Genomic DNA, 14,849 nt, shown 5'->3' with positions numbered 1-14,849 from the left:
TTAATCAACAGCTATTCATCGAGCACCTACTATGTGCCAAGCATTATAGAAGATGCTAGAAACCACTGCTCTCAAAGAGTTCAGTGCGTAGTGCGGGAGAAGGATATTAAACAGGACAATGTAACAAATGCTAAGATGAACGGAGTCTTTTTTTTAATATTTATTTATTTTTTAGAGAAAGAGAGAGAGGTGGGGTGGGGGGAGCAGACAGCGAGGGAGACACAGAATCCAAAGCAGGCACCAGGCTCTGAGCTGTCAGCACAGAGCCTGATGTGGGGCTCGAACTCACTAACCGTGAGATCATGACCTGAGTCAAAGTCGGATGCTTAAGCGACTGAGCCCAGGTGCCCAGGTGCCCCCACAGAGAGTCTTTTTTTCAAAGAGATTCCATGACATGGGAGAGATGTGCGGTTTAGGAAGTCAAGGAAGATTTTGTGTGATAGGTCACATCTTAGCTGAAACCATGGTAGCCAAGCCAAAGGTTAACACAGGGGAGTTCTAGTCAAAGGAATATCTCAAGCACAGGGTGCTATGACAGCCCAGAGAAAAAAATGACATAAGTGACAGACTGCAGTCTGGAGGGTTTAGACAGGTTCATCAAGGCCAGGTGATGGAGAGTTCAAAACCACAAACAACAGGAAACAGGGTGCCTTTCTAAAATTTGCAGGGAGCAATGACTTCGTGCAAACTCCATCTACGGACAGCCTTGTGTTTCCTTCTGAGGAAGTGTGAATCAAGGTGAGCTCAACACCCAGGTAGGAGGTGACCTTGACATCAGAAGTTGAATTCACCTGGAGCCATCCTTCCAACGATGATGTCCTTAAGTGCCAGTGACCCTCCCCAGGCTAGAAGCCCACTGTAGCTCACGCTAAGCTCTGCAGAACCGCGTGATGCCTATAGAAACAATGAGTTTCATGCATCATAGAGTATTGAAGAGAATGAGAGAGAAAAGAGAACTGTCAAAACAAACAAAACCACACCGGGACTCAACTGGGGTCCTCAGAGAGGGCATGCTCCGCGAGGGAGGGGCTAGTAGAAGCAGAGCGGAGCCAGGAACATCACAGGAGCAGTAATCGATCCCCAGCCCAGTGGCACAACGGTCGGACTCCACTATTCTGGCGCAGGGCCAATTTGGACCAGTTTCTTCAGCTTGTTGACCCCCGTTTCACACCTGTGGAGTAATGATGATAGCCTCGATTTCACAGGGCTGCTGCATGGACAAAGTGAGACCGTCCTTATGAAAGAAGCAGTATCCACCTGTAAGCTTCTTTGACGATCATTATTCGAACAGAGTGTCACTGTGAAGGCTTGGCCTCCAGAGTCCAAGCGTGGGTTCAAATCCCGGTCTTGCGATGACTAGCTGTGTGGTTGTAAGCACGTTACGTAACTTCTCCAGGTCTCCAATTCCTTGTCTGTAAAATGGGGGAAATAACACCAGCTACTTCGTAAAGGGCTTTAGGAGACACAAATGATTAATTTATTTAAGATGCTAACACAACGCAGGCGTATAGTCAATTCTCAGCAAGTATCAGCTATTACTGTTATTGTAGCGGCTGTTGTTGTTATTGTAATAGTAACACCAGTACCATTTCTGGACTCTATGACCTTGATTTTTAGAACATGCCGATGGGGGTAGAAAAGTACCATATGAACGTAAATGGCTCCTCAAAGCCACTTCCTGTATGTTATGCTTTTCTCTTTTTTTAAACGTTTACTTATTTATTTTTAAAGACAGAGATAGTGGAGGAGGGGCAGAGAGGGAGAGAAAGAATCCCAAGCAGACTCTGTCCTGTCGGCACAGAGCCCGACATGGGGCTCGATCTCACCAACTGTGAGATCATGACCCGAGCTGGGATCAAGAGTCAGACACTTAACTAAGTCCCCCAGCTGCCCCATATTTTATGCTTTTCAAATATAATAGCAAGTTTGCAGCATTATTTGCATATGAAATATGAGAAAAGAAAAAACTTAGAAAAGTTACATAAATTTCTCAGGATCACACTCCAGAAGAGTCTATGCAAGGAGTGGTCTCAAAGTTCCTGGTGCTAAATTCAGGGCTTTTCCTGATAAGCTGAGCTATCTCTCTGTACTGGGTATGCTGTGCTTTAAAAACAGTAATTTTGATGGGGCACCTGACTGGCTCAGTCGGTTGGGCGTCTGACTTCGGCTCAGGTCATGATCTCACAGCTCGTGAGCTCGAGCCTCACGTCGGGCTCTGTGCTGACAGCTCAGAGCCTGAGGCCTGCTTCGGATTCTGTTTCCCTCACTCTCTCTACCCCTCCTCCACTCATGCTCTGTCTCTCTGTGCCTCAAAAATAAATAAACATTTTAAAAAAATAAATAAAAATAAAAACAATAATTTTGAGGGATGCCTGGTTGGTTCAGTCAGTTAAGCTTCTGACTCTTGCTTTCAGCTCAGGTCGTGATTTCACAGTTTGTGAGCTCGAGCCCCATGTTGGGCTTTGTGGGGACAGAGTGGAGCCTACTTGGAATTCTCTTTCTCTCTCTCTCTCTCTCTCTCTGTCTCTCTCTCTCTCTCTCCCCCTCCCTCCCTCTCAAAACAAATAAACTTTTTTTTTTTAAAGAAGAATTTTGGGACATCTCACCAGGATTTACCTTTAGGTTGAGCTAAAATCAAACTGTGTGGTGTTAGCGAGTCTTGTTGTTCCTTTAAAATGCTTTTGTTTTCTCTGGGATTGCCTTTCAGATTTCTCCTCCAAGAAGAAATTTTCAATTAACCATTAGCTTATGTTGCAAACATTTGTTTTTAAATGCACTCATTCATTCTTGTAGGTGATTAAGGATGATGGGTATATAAATATACAAGTACATAAATGACAAGCCAAACCATGTACATATGGTAATTTAATTTTGAGATGAGTACCGTGTTTATGCACTTCTATCAGGCCGCCTACTTTTGATGAATGTGCAATTTCTTACCCACCATTTTATCACTGCCAACATTTAAGTAAATATCCAAAGTGCGGTGCTAGAGAAAGCCATCTATGCCATACAAATAATTTGCAGCTGAGGAAAATAAGCAGTGGGCCCTTTCTAGATTCTAAATCTGGTAAATTAGTTGCTCCCTGCTATACATGCAGCATGTTTAGCAGGTGTCCAGTGATTTGAACCATGCCCCTGGGGGCAGTGACATTGATCGTAGATGCGCTCATACATTTCAGAGAAAGTCCAACCATGTGTCTGAAAATTGCCAAGAATATCTCAGAAGCTGGCACAGATGAAACAACTTGAGAGTTATTTAAATAGAGAGGAGACCAAACCCAGATCAGTGAGATTAGCCATGGATGAAAGAAGAGGAAGAGCATTCCAGAAAGTAGGAATCAGATGAAAACTAGGATGGTTCTGTGCAAAGACCTATGGGAAGTTGTGTTGGTGAAGACAAAATAGCAGAGAGGAGACAGAGGTGGGCAAAGGCCAGGTTGTGGAGGGTCTTATGTGCCGCACAGAGGGATGGGACTTTACCCGGAGGCCATGGGAAAGTTTAAGAAGTGGCCTGGCCAGGTGTGCACTTCAGGTAGATCATGCCAGTGAAAACGTGCCTTATTCCCACAGAAGGCTGGAACTCCCAGCATTCTTTGCTATTCATTCACTGTTGAGTGTGGTCTGAGGCTTAGAGAGCGTTTCCAGGAAGCCAGAGACCTTTTGGGTTGCCAAAATCAACACCTAAAATCATCCCTGACTGTGAGTAAAGTTGAAATGTTAGTAGGTTTCATAGGGCTCACTGCTGAGGGATGGGAAGCCTTCAGATATGATGCAAAACCAGAATTGAGACCCGGGGTGGCCACACACTCTCCTAGGGTTTTTTGGCACCTCTCAGGGTGTTGGCTAGATCTGAGCTATTGTACAACTGTGGGTTTTGCAAACCTGACCTCATGAGTTCCTTTCCACACCTCACCCTGCAAATGCACCCCTCTATGAAACTCTGGGGTCTCAGGGTTTAAAGTAAAATTGAAAGTTCAAAAAAAACCACAAAAGACCCCTGCTGTCATCTCCTCCCCAAACTTCTCCTGCCTAACTATACCCTCTTCCTATATTACACATCAATTTCACAGATGTTGGGTTGACTCAGGTTCCGGATGTTGTACTGAAAGGACACTGGGCTTAGAGTCCAGGCACTTGGTTTCAGTTCTGGTTCTGCAGCTTGGTTTCTTTATTTTATTTTATTTTTTTAATTTTTATTTAGTTTTGAGAGACAGAGAGATAGAGAGAATGGGTAGGGGAGGGGCAGAGAGAGAGGGAGACACAGAATCCGAAGCGGGCTTCAGGCTCTGAACTGTCAGCACAGAGCCTGATACGGGGCTCAGACTCATGAACCGTGAGATCATGACCCGAGCCGAAGTCGGACGCTTAACCTACTGAGCCACCCAGAGGCCTCTGGTTCTGCAGCTTTCTGACCATCTGACCTGTCCATCCATTTAATATTTTTAGCCTCAACTTGCCCATCAGAAAAATAGGAAATTAGCTAGATGTTGCCTGAAGGAACTTTAAACTCTCTAATAGTCTGTGATGACCAGAACATCCTATTACTTGTCATTGGCCCAGATGCTGAAAAGTGATAAAATGAAACAAGCCACGATCCCCATCATCATGGTTCAGCCATGATGTTCAAAATAGGCAGGTATCCAAATGATGTCATGGGGAGATACTGACTGACATGGAAAACTCTTCAGCTCTATTGTCAAGTGAGAAAAGAGGCTACAGAGAAGTATAACATGATATCTATTTTTGTAAAATAAATGTATGCATAGAAAAAATATCCAAAGGACAATCTCAATGGTCATCTCTGGTCATGAAATTTTCTTTGGTTAGTTTGTTTTGATTTTTTTTTTTTTTTTACAAAGAATGTGCCTTATATTGAAGTAATAAATCTTATAAAATAGTGAGAGTTATTTTCTGGTCCATCATTATGGATCATTAACCATTCTTATGGGGAATTAGTGAAGACTTCACAGATAGTATGACATTTAATCTAAAATGTGATCATCAAATAAGAGTAATTTATTTCTTACCAACCTCTCTACCCATCCATCGTCCCATTCTTTTCTCCTAAATAGATCGTGTGGTTTCTTAGAGTTAGCATGACTTCCCCCACTAAAGCACACACTATTTGAAGGCAAAATGCAATTCTCCTGGTTCTACCATATCCTCTCTAAAATAGCAAGCATTTGTCCCTCATGATATACAGAGTAAATAAACTTGTACTTATGATGAGGGTTTTGTTGAAGGTAGGCGTGTGATTAACACCCAACTCTGTGGGCACTTGTGCAAAAATCTGCGGTCTCCGATTTCTCAGTCTTCCAAATCTAAGGTCATGAGTTCACTTCCTGCATCTCTTAGCTTCATTGTCTCATTTTGTGGCTCAAGCCCAAATCCCAACAAAGTGTGGCAGCCACTGTACTGGAGAAGCTGAGTAGAGATAGAGGAATAAACTAGCAAAGCACAAGGGACCAAAGATGTGGATGGATGGTCCTATTCTATGCAGAAGCAAGGAGTCATTAGGAGAGGGCAGAGAGATGGAAGGGATGGAGGGAGAAGAGAGAAAGGAAGAAATTTCACTTCTTGGATCTACACGAAAACAAGATGAAATGAGTCTTGGGAAAAGAATAGTCATCAGCTTCACTGCAACTCACTACCATCTATCTACATGCCAACAATGCTCAAGTGTGTGTCTCTGGCCTAGACCCATCTCATAAATTCCAGATTAGTATATTCAGCTCTGTGCTTGATATGTCCACTTGGATGCTTAACCAAACTCTCCAGCTCAGCATGTCCCAAACGGAGTTCTTGATCCTTCTTCCCCAAACCTAGGCTATCTTGGAGCTTCTCCGTCTCAGTGGATACCAGTCTCATCTTTCTGGTTGCTTAGGCCAGACTCTAAAAATAGGAGTCAGCTGTGCTGTTCCCCTTTCAATTTGTCAGGAAATACTCTTGATTCTTTCTTCAAAAGGTATCAGAATCCAATCGTTCTTCACCAACACCACCACTACCAGTCTGGTCCAAGCCATCATCATCTTTTGTCTGCATTACTGCAATAACCTCCTGACTTCCCCCCACCTTCTCTTATAACCCCTGTAGTCTCTTCTAAGCACAGCAGCTAAGTATCCTCTTAAGACATTTATGCCTCCCTCCTGACAAAAATGTTGCACTGGGTCCCCATTTCAATCAAATAAAACTCGAAGTTTTTTGTAGACAAGTGGTCTACCAGACCCAATGTGATCTGGCCCAATGTGATTACTTCTCCTGCCTCATCTCACTCAGTTTTTGCCCCATGATTTTCCTTACCACTCCTTCTACACAATTATCCACTGACTGATTACTATTCGTTGTGGTGTGGATACAGTTTATCTCACTGTTGAGTAATATATATAGCTAATATTTGAAATCCCATATTGCATAACCATTAATAAATTATGTCTGCATATCGTATTTCATTGAATCCTCATAATAGTGTTGTGGACTAAGTATTCCTTTTCCCATTTTACGTACAATATATCTGTCTTCAGAGAGGTTAAACAACTTATTGAGGGTCACATGGTTGGTAATTTGTGTGCTCGTATTCAAATACAGGTCTACTTGACTCTAATGGGGAAAAGGAGGACTACATGTGGATTGATTTCTATTAAATTCAGATCCTTACATTAATAATATCATGTAATTCCTCTTAATCTATCATTTTCCCTCCTTCTATTATGTCCTACTCCATTAGGCAAGGTTCTGTACATAGCAAATGATCACAGAATGTTGATGAGCATCATCATCATCACCATGTCATTGCAAATTCTATTTTGAGTCTTTGCTTCAGTCGTCATGGGTCATGTTCTATTTATTTCTTCATTCATGCACTAAATAAAGAGACTTGTGGGCAGCAAGGCTGGAGAGTTAAATTCAGTTGGGCAGTAATTGTTTGCGTTTCTTTTTCTACTTTCTAAAAATTGTTCTCACTATCTGCTCTGGAGCCATTCCCAAAGGAATTCTTGGTTCCTTGAGTTCCTACCTAATTCCCTTCCCGCCAGCCATGCAGTTATTCAACGTGCCAATTGTCTGTTCCCAAGTGGCCTCTTTGTTCTCTTTGGTAAACATCAGTATGATCTAACCATTCCCTAAATGGTCCACCTATATCCTTGAATATAATCCTTTTTTTTCCCTTTGCAGAAACTGTTCAGAGCTTGGCCAGTTATCTAGCCAAAAGTGCTTGTTTGGCACCTAATACAGGACAATCTTTGATTTAGGAATTGGGACTAGACAGAGATAGGACACTTGGTCCTGTATGGTTCATCAATGGAGAGAGATAAGAAGTGAGGTCGTTGTGGTCTGTTCCTGGGTTATAAATCTGAGCTGAAAGTTACCTAAGACATTGGTCAATCTCCATTTCACAGATATTAAAACTGAGTCCTAGATTTTTTGAAAGCAGTTTCCAGTTTTTTATACCAATTATTTTTATCCCAACAGGTTTTAAATTTCTTAAAGATTGTGTATCCATTTTTTAAAATACTACATTAAGCAATTTTAATGTTTCACAGTCTTGTTAATTGAAGATGCCAATTAGAGCTTCTAATTAGCATGAGGTTGTGTTGCTACACTAAATTGATTTCATTTCAGCAAAATTAGAAAACTTTGACATTTTGCTGATCCTATGCACTAATCAGAAAGCTAAACATAGTTTTTTCCATTGTAATCTCTACTCTGTGTGTGTGTGTGTGTGTGTGTGTGTGTGTGTATGCCTGGGGATTCAAGAATTACAGTTTAAGAAAACTTGATAGGGTGAGAGAATAAGAATGCCAATGTTAAGACCAGAGCCCTGAGTTTTGTAGTGTACTCGTATCTTTTCATACATCATTCATTCAACAACCATTCCCTGAGCCCAGCTCTGCATTGGCCATTCTTATATATAGTGTGACACAAAATGCTGCAGAAGCCTTCAAGAAGAAAGCTGGGACATATGGTCTTGTGAGCAGAAAACCATTCAAAGCAGTTGGACCAAGTGGAGGCACAATGAGCAGAGAGCGGAGGGATGGGGGAGGTAGGGAGGGATCGAATTTTTAAAGAATTTACATAGCATCCCAAGGAATTTGAACTGTATTTCATAAGCAGTAAGTGGCCAAGGAAGGCTCTGAATGAGGAAAATGACATGGTCAGTTCATATTTTCTAGAAGCAGCAATGTGGAATGTATTAACATGGGAGAAGAGATCAGAGTAAGGAGACCAAATCAGAGTCAATCATGGTAATCTAAGCAAGAATGTATGAGAGCAAAAAACAGTGGGAAGGGAGAAGTAAAAGGGAATTGATATGAAAAATACTCAGTGTATTAGGTTGCACTAGAGAAGCAGGGAGGAGGAGTCATAAATTGTTGTATATGTCCTATCAGTCAATTTAGCAGTCTCTTTCAGCCTCCTTTTTGAACTCAGCATGTTCCACGGGACCCTCTCCAAATTGATGTCAGCTTGTTAGATCAGAAGTAGACACCCGACTCCAAATGGGTCAAAATTTCTTTTTTGGAAATCTTACAGTAAGTCATTGGAGCCTCCATTCACTGGAAAGTCTTGGAGATTAAGGTGGGCATCATAGAGACTCGAGGGCTAAAGGCCATATTGGGCTATGAACAAGCAGTTGAATGTAGTATCTTGGGTGGAGAATGCAGATGATTCATAAAGGAAGAGGGAAATAATGAAGGACCATGTCATCCCAGAGATGAGGCAGGAAGGAAGGATAGGGGAAAAGGACATGGGGACAGAGACAGAGACCTGCATAGTGCCTCACAGTGTCTGAATCATAAGAAAACAAATGGGATATCATTCCTCCTCAGCAACAAGAAGACTTAGCCATCCCACCTGAAGAACATGTTGAATGGAATGTGTACTCCACTCTAGAGCTGTTCCAGGACACAGAAGAAGAGAACCTGGGAAAGACCTTTGAAAGCATTGTGACCCTGCTACCATAAGACCAAACATGACATAAAGAAGCTGTGGCACATAAGTGCTTTAGAAATGTGACAAATCAAAGTATTTGCCTATTTTTAAAGAAAGAGAGCCTTTCACAGGAACAATTGGGTAACCACAGCCATTATATTTACATATTCATTTAGCAGTAGTAAATTGTAATGCCACATTTGGGGGATTCGGGGTTTTCTAAAGAATGTCTGTGGTGGGAGAGTCACAACAAGTCTCACTGAAGAAAAATAGAAATGATATGTGCTGACCATTGTTCCAAGTGGACACAGAATCACAGGAATTGGCAAGACATTTCCCACCCTGGAGAAGCCTACATCCCAGAGGACATGACCGTACAATGCTAAGTATTTTGGTGGAATGTTGAACAAGAAGCCCTAAGACTCAAAGTAGGGTCACTTGCATGAGCCAAGGAGAGATGGAGAAGTATTTTCCAAGGAGGAGGCTATTGAGTTTTACAGGAGAAGCAAATGTCAATTGGACAACCAAACTGGAAGAGCACATAGTGATGGAGTTACCACACATTTCCTCTCAGTGGTATTTCATACATATAGGCACTGATCTAAAACAAAACCCAAGCCTTGTGGAAGCAGGGTCTATTTTCTTTTAATTAACTCCCTGTTTGGGTCCAACCCCACTTCACATATCTGGTGGTACACTTTCATACGTTGGTAAACCCCATGTGAGCTTTGAAGTACAACAGATCTGCCCATAAGATCTGCCCACTAATGGGAAATTCTGACATTTCCTAAGTGTAACTTTGAGCGAGCTGCTTAATAGCCTTCTGCCTCAATGTTCTAAAACAGGGGCCACTACCTACTTTCACGGACGGCGTCAAGAAGCATACCATATAAAGTATGTAGAGTGCGCAACGCATTTCTGGTAATACAGAAAATACTTGAAACAAGTTAATTAAGAACAAGCTTATGCTTTAAATCCCATTATTCCACAAAATCACCTCAAAAATGTAAATACGTTGACAAATGTGATTCATTCATTTACTCCCTCTTTCTGAAAATATTACAGGAAGCTGAGAAAGGAATAATTTTACCTGTTACGTCTATTCAAACAAAAACACCTACCGCTCACACCTCACTAAAGCTCCCTCCCGGTGTTTATCCACCATACCTACAATTTTAAATGGCTTAAATTCTAGCATACATTTAATTATATCTCCTGCTTCTTTGGGGCTAACATTATTTACAGAAATTTTCTCTTTTGCTACATTTTCCCTTTTAATTATTGTTCAAAATTCTTTAGTACTGACATATCATAGTTTATTGAACTTGCTCTCTATTGTTAGATTTTTGAATTATTTGCAATCTTACGATGTTAACAATAATATTGTATTGCTTTCACTTATTCCATAAAGATTTATTGAGTGCGTACTACGTACGAAACACTACCCTCACTGTGGATTGAGGAAATTTGTTCTGGCAGAAATTCCACTTGCAAGGAATTTTCAGTCTAGTAGAGTACAGCTGGATCAGCAGGTAGATAAACACATGCAATCAGAGGAATTACATGGTAGCTACAAGAGGTGCTAAGTTACTCTTCTAGAACAAGTGACTCTATTTAGCTAAAATTCAGGATTAGTTCAAGCAAAACACAGGGAAACTAAATTGGAATCGTTAGGACAGATCACACAAGGTCCGGAACTCGGAATTAGAGATCCTAGAATACTTTCTGTGATTGATGGGTCACCGTGCACTGGGGCATCATGGAATAATGGTTAGGAGAGCACAGATCCAACAATAAGGTGTTGGTGAAATAAATCATGATATGTACAAATAATGGAATACCGTGAAACCATTAAATAAGTGGTAGAAGAATAAGTAATGGTTTGAAAATGATTTATAATGTTACTATACAGGGGCGCCTGGGTGGCTCAGTCGGTTCAGTGTCCGACTTCAGCTCAAGTCATGATCTCACAAACTGTGAGTTCAAGACCTGCATCGGGCTCTGTGCTGACAGCTCAGAGCCTGGAGCCTGCTTCAGATTCTGTGTCTCCCTCTCTCTCTGCTCCTCCCCTGCTCAAACTCTCTGTCTCTCTCTCCCTCTCTCTCTGAAAAATATATAAACGTTAAAAAAAATTAAAAAAATAATGTTACTATACAGAAAAGTAAGATTATAAAGCAATACATCCAGTATGATCCCAATTTTGTATCAGAAACAAAATGTAGGGAAAAAGTGGGAAATATTTGCTTAGATTTCTTTGTGGTTATTTCAGAGTCTAGGAATTATGAGTGATTTCATTTTCTTCTTTGTGCTTTGCTTTCATTTTTGTTTTATGGTTTTTCATTTTTAAATTAAGCACTCAATATATCCCTAATAATTCAGCATCTGGATTGTTTCCAATTTCTATACTGGAAGTAATGGTTTAATGTTCATCCTTGTACATAAATATATGTATAGATCTCTGTTAATTCACGTAAGTGGAATTTGGGAGTCAAGAGGTATGCTCACAGGATTATATATTACTTTGGTATTAAAATTTTTAACTTAAAAAAAAAAGGCCACGATAGAAGCAGGCTATGTTTGAACGTGAATGCCACCATCCCTAGAACATAATCTCGAGCAAATTCTATTAGTTTCCTGTGCCTCGCTCTACTCTTTTAAAGCACAGAGCCTGACGCGGGGCTCGAACTCACAAACTGTGAGATCATGACCTGAGCCAAAGTGGACGCTCAACGGACTGAGCCACCCAGGCGCCCCATCGTTCCACTCTTTTAAATGAGGATGTTAATTGTTCTTCCTCATGGGGTTGTTGTAAACACTGGATGCATTAACTCCCGTAAAGACTTACAATGGCGCCCAGCACATAGTGAGTGCTCAATACATTTTAAAAATCATGAATTTGTACCGTTGATAATACAACGAAGGTTTTCTTATTTTGTTTTCCCTGATGCATTTTTTGTCATTTAATGTGTTCTATTACGACAGCATCTCGCTTAAGTAATTCTTTACTGAACCAATCCCCCAATTAATCTTTTATTCTCACAATTTCTTCCTATTGCCCCTTTAAGAAACACTCTTTAAGGATAATACTCAGGTCGTGAGATCTGAACCTTTTGTTTTTATTGCTCTTGATATGAAAGCGTATTTGTAAATATTCTCTAAAGTACCCAACCCCTGGTCACAATATATTTTGGCATGGAAGTGAGTTAGTAGTTCTACAGTGTCAAAATCAATTTTGAAGGAACACGGGATCCCTAAAGGATTTCAAGCTTCCCTTTTCAAGGGAATATTACAGCCGGAACGAGTGTTCCTTCCCAACACTTCCCTCTGGGGCCTCACGGAGCTACCAGATGAAAGCAGGCCACACAGGTCTTTTTCACAAAGTGGAAGGCACTCCCGTCAGAGGTAATTACTTATCACCCAAGGAAGTATCCCTTAAATTTTTTGGTTTTGTAGAACATAATCCTATCACGTGAAATACTCTGTTAAACAAAGCCTTACTTGCAAGATGAGACTCCTTCAGCATTCAGAAGCACTCCGTATGCTCTCAAAAGAGAGGAGTCCTTCTCAGAATTCTTTGCACTTCCCCCTACGTATCTGGAACTGATAGAAGAATCCCAGTGACTCACCACAAGGAGCTGAGGACTGGAAGTCGGGGTAGCCAGATTTTAGACTTCCTGCACTGCTAATTACCTGGATGACCTTGCACTCGTAGTTACAATGCAACTTCTCCCAACAACTTTCCATCCGTAGAAATGAGGCATAGAATCAGCTGATGTCCAAGGTTCGGTTTGGTCCAACACACCTTTCCTTTTTTTGTGGTTTCTTTCTAGACTTGGCTCAGCATCAGGAATGCAGAAATCAGTCATTAAATATTACAATGGAACTCCCCTCAGCACTTAGAGGGAGAGGGCGAAATTCATGTGCTAATATCTTCTTCCTTAACACACAACCCGTGTTTATGAGGTACCTACCAGGTGCTGGTACTTTTACATGGTGGAAACACATTAGGAGCAAAATAGAAACAGTCTCTGTCCTTTGAAGTTTACAGCACATCAGATAGTGACACAAGGGATGATAATTAAGTTTGATAGGTATGGCGACCTCAGGGGTAACCAGCTTTGAGAGGCTACGGTTCTAAAGCTGGACCAACAGTAGAGGAGACGCTGAGTTATCGGTTTCTTTAAACAACCTTCCCTAGCCGTTCCCAACACCCTTAGCTCAGGCTAAGGACACGTGCCTCCTTGGGGCTCTTACAGCAATCACCCTGCATTTACTGCCATCTGACCCATCAATGCGTTGCATTGAAAATATCTGCACATATGTGTCTGCCCCACTAGACGGTACCATCCTCAAGAAGAAGGACCATTTCTATTTCATTTTGTGCCTCCACCTATGACCTCTACTTTAGCACACAGCACAGATCTTGACACCTAGTTAGCCCAGAAAAAAACGTTTGTTGAATAGACACAGGGCCTAATCTGCTCCCAGTTTGAGAAGAGCAATGACTGATGGTGGAACTCAAGATACAATCAGAGTTCAATCAGCTCAAGAGTCAAGGTCCAACTCAGGCCAACCAAGTACTGTTATACTTAGAGGATACCCAAATACAGGCAATTCTTTGATTATCTCCATTCTCATGTAGAGTGTTCTTTTATGGCCATATATCTTTAATTTCCCCCCTTTGAAAAGCTCCCTTAGAGCACGGAAGCCTAAAGAGATGATGTTGGCCAAGCCCTTTGACCTCTCTGCAAGAAGGTGAACACACACACACACGCATACACACACACGCAGAAGATCCTGACATTCCTCGGGCTTTTTCTTTTCCATATTGAGATCTTATCAACAGGCGGTCCCTCTCATTTCAGGATATGTGTCTCTAATAAACTCAGTAGAAGGACAAAATAAACCAACGCACTCAGACACAACTCCAAGGCACCGGCAGCCTCTTGCTGTTATCTAAAAGCAGACGAGCAGCATTGCAACCGACTTCTGCGGCACCTCTGTCGGGCAACCTTTTTCCAACTTGAATCAGAGGGGAAGACAGCTTCATGTCTAGGGGTCTGCAGGTTCGTTACCGGCTAACACCTCTGCTTCCTCCATCACCTGGCCCTGGTCTGTCTCTCCTCCTTTCATTTCTTTAGTTCCTCCTTGCTCTTGATAAGCTATGTCTCTGTTCTCCCCGAAAGCCCGGCTTTCTTCCACCTCCTTGCCTTTGCACCGAATGAACTCTGGCACCAATACTCCCCCACTTCCCAAACCATCTGCATGCCTTCAAGTCTCTCTCATTTTCAAGGTCCAACTCACAGAGCAAATGCTCCAAAATGTCTTTTCTCAATGCTTCAGCTTAATATAGCTTCTCCCTCCTCTGAGCTTTATATGGAACCCTCTATTTATATATATTCTTCTTATAACTTCCTGCCTGTTCTGGGAGTTCACGGACTGGCCTTATCTTCCCTGCTGGCTGCAAGTTCCCCGAAGGATGATTCATTGCCATGTTCCCAGCACCCAGCACGTGAAAGATGCTCAACACACTGGAGACTACGGCATGGATTAGTAGGGCCTATCTTGGATTTCTCGTTCTTCACAGTAATAGATGAATCTGGTGTTTGCAAGGAAACTCGATAGGCTTAGTTGCTAAAGAATGTCCCAAATTGTGTCCTTTGTTCTCTGTGGTCCGCCCCCACGTAGGCTGATTCTTGAGTGGAAAACATTCGATTCCAAGGGAACAGTGTGAGCAAAGGCACAGGGATGTGAACAGACATTGACTCTTCCGTAAACTGTCGTGTGACTTGAATGCAGAGTCTTTACTGGGAGAAGAGATACCACTGGAAAGATAGAGAAAGTTTCATGGTAGACACACTCACACGTCCCACGAAGGGGCTGGAACTTTATCCAGTGACAACTGAAGGGAGTCACCACAA

The 14,849-nt window shown here is 41.9% G+C and overlaps 1 long non-coding RNA gene across 3 annotated transcripts in view; it reads right to left on the bottom strand.

The window, feature by feature from the left end:
- Positions 1-288: 288 nt before the first annotated feature.
- The window catches only part of LOC121042980 (uncharacterized), a 91,865-nt gene continuing 77,304 nt past the window's right edge, over positions 289-14,849 (bottom strand). For all 3 annotated transcript variants that reach the window (XR_005796599.1, XR_005796601.1, XR_005796600.1), the window contains one exon: positions 289-1,412. This is a non-coding gene — a long non-coding RNA (uncharacterized LOC121042980). The remainder of the gene's footprint in view (positions 1,413-14,849) is intronic.

This window comes from Herpailurus yagouaroundi, unplaced genomic scaffold, assembly GCF_014898765.1.
Source record: "Herpailurus yagouaroundi ecotype Mexico unplaced genomic scaffold, PumYag 186, whole genome shotgun sequence".
Lineage (NCBI taxonomy): Eukaryota > Metazoa > Chordata > Mammalia > Carnivora > Felidae > Herpailurus > Herpailurus yagouaroundi.
Note: the sequence above shows the minus strand (reverse complement) of the source record. Positions and strands in the feature narration are given on the sequence as shown.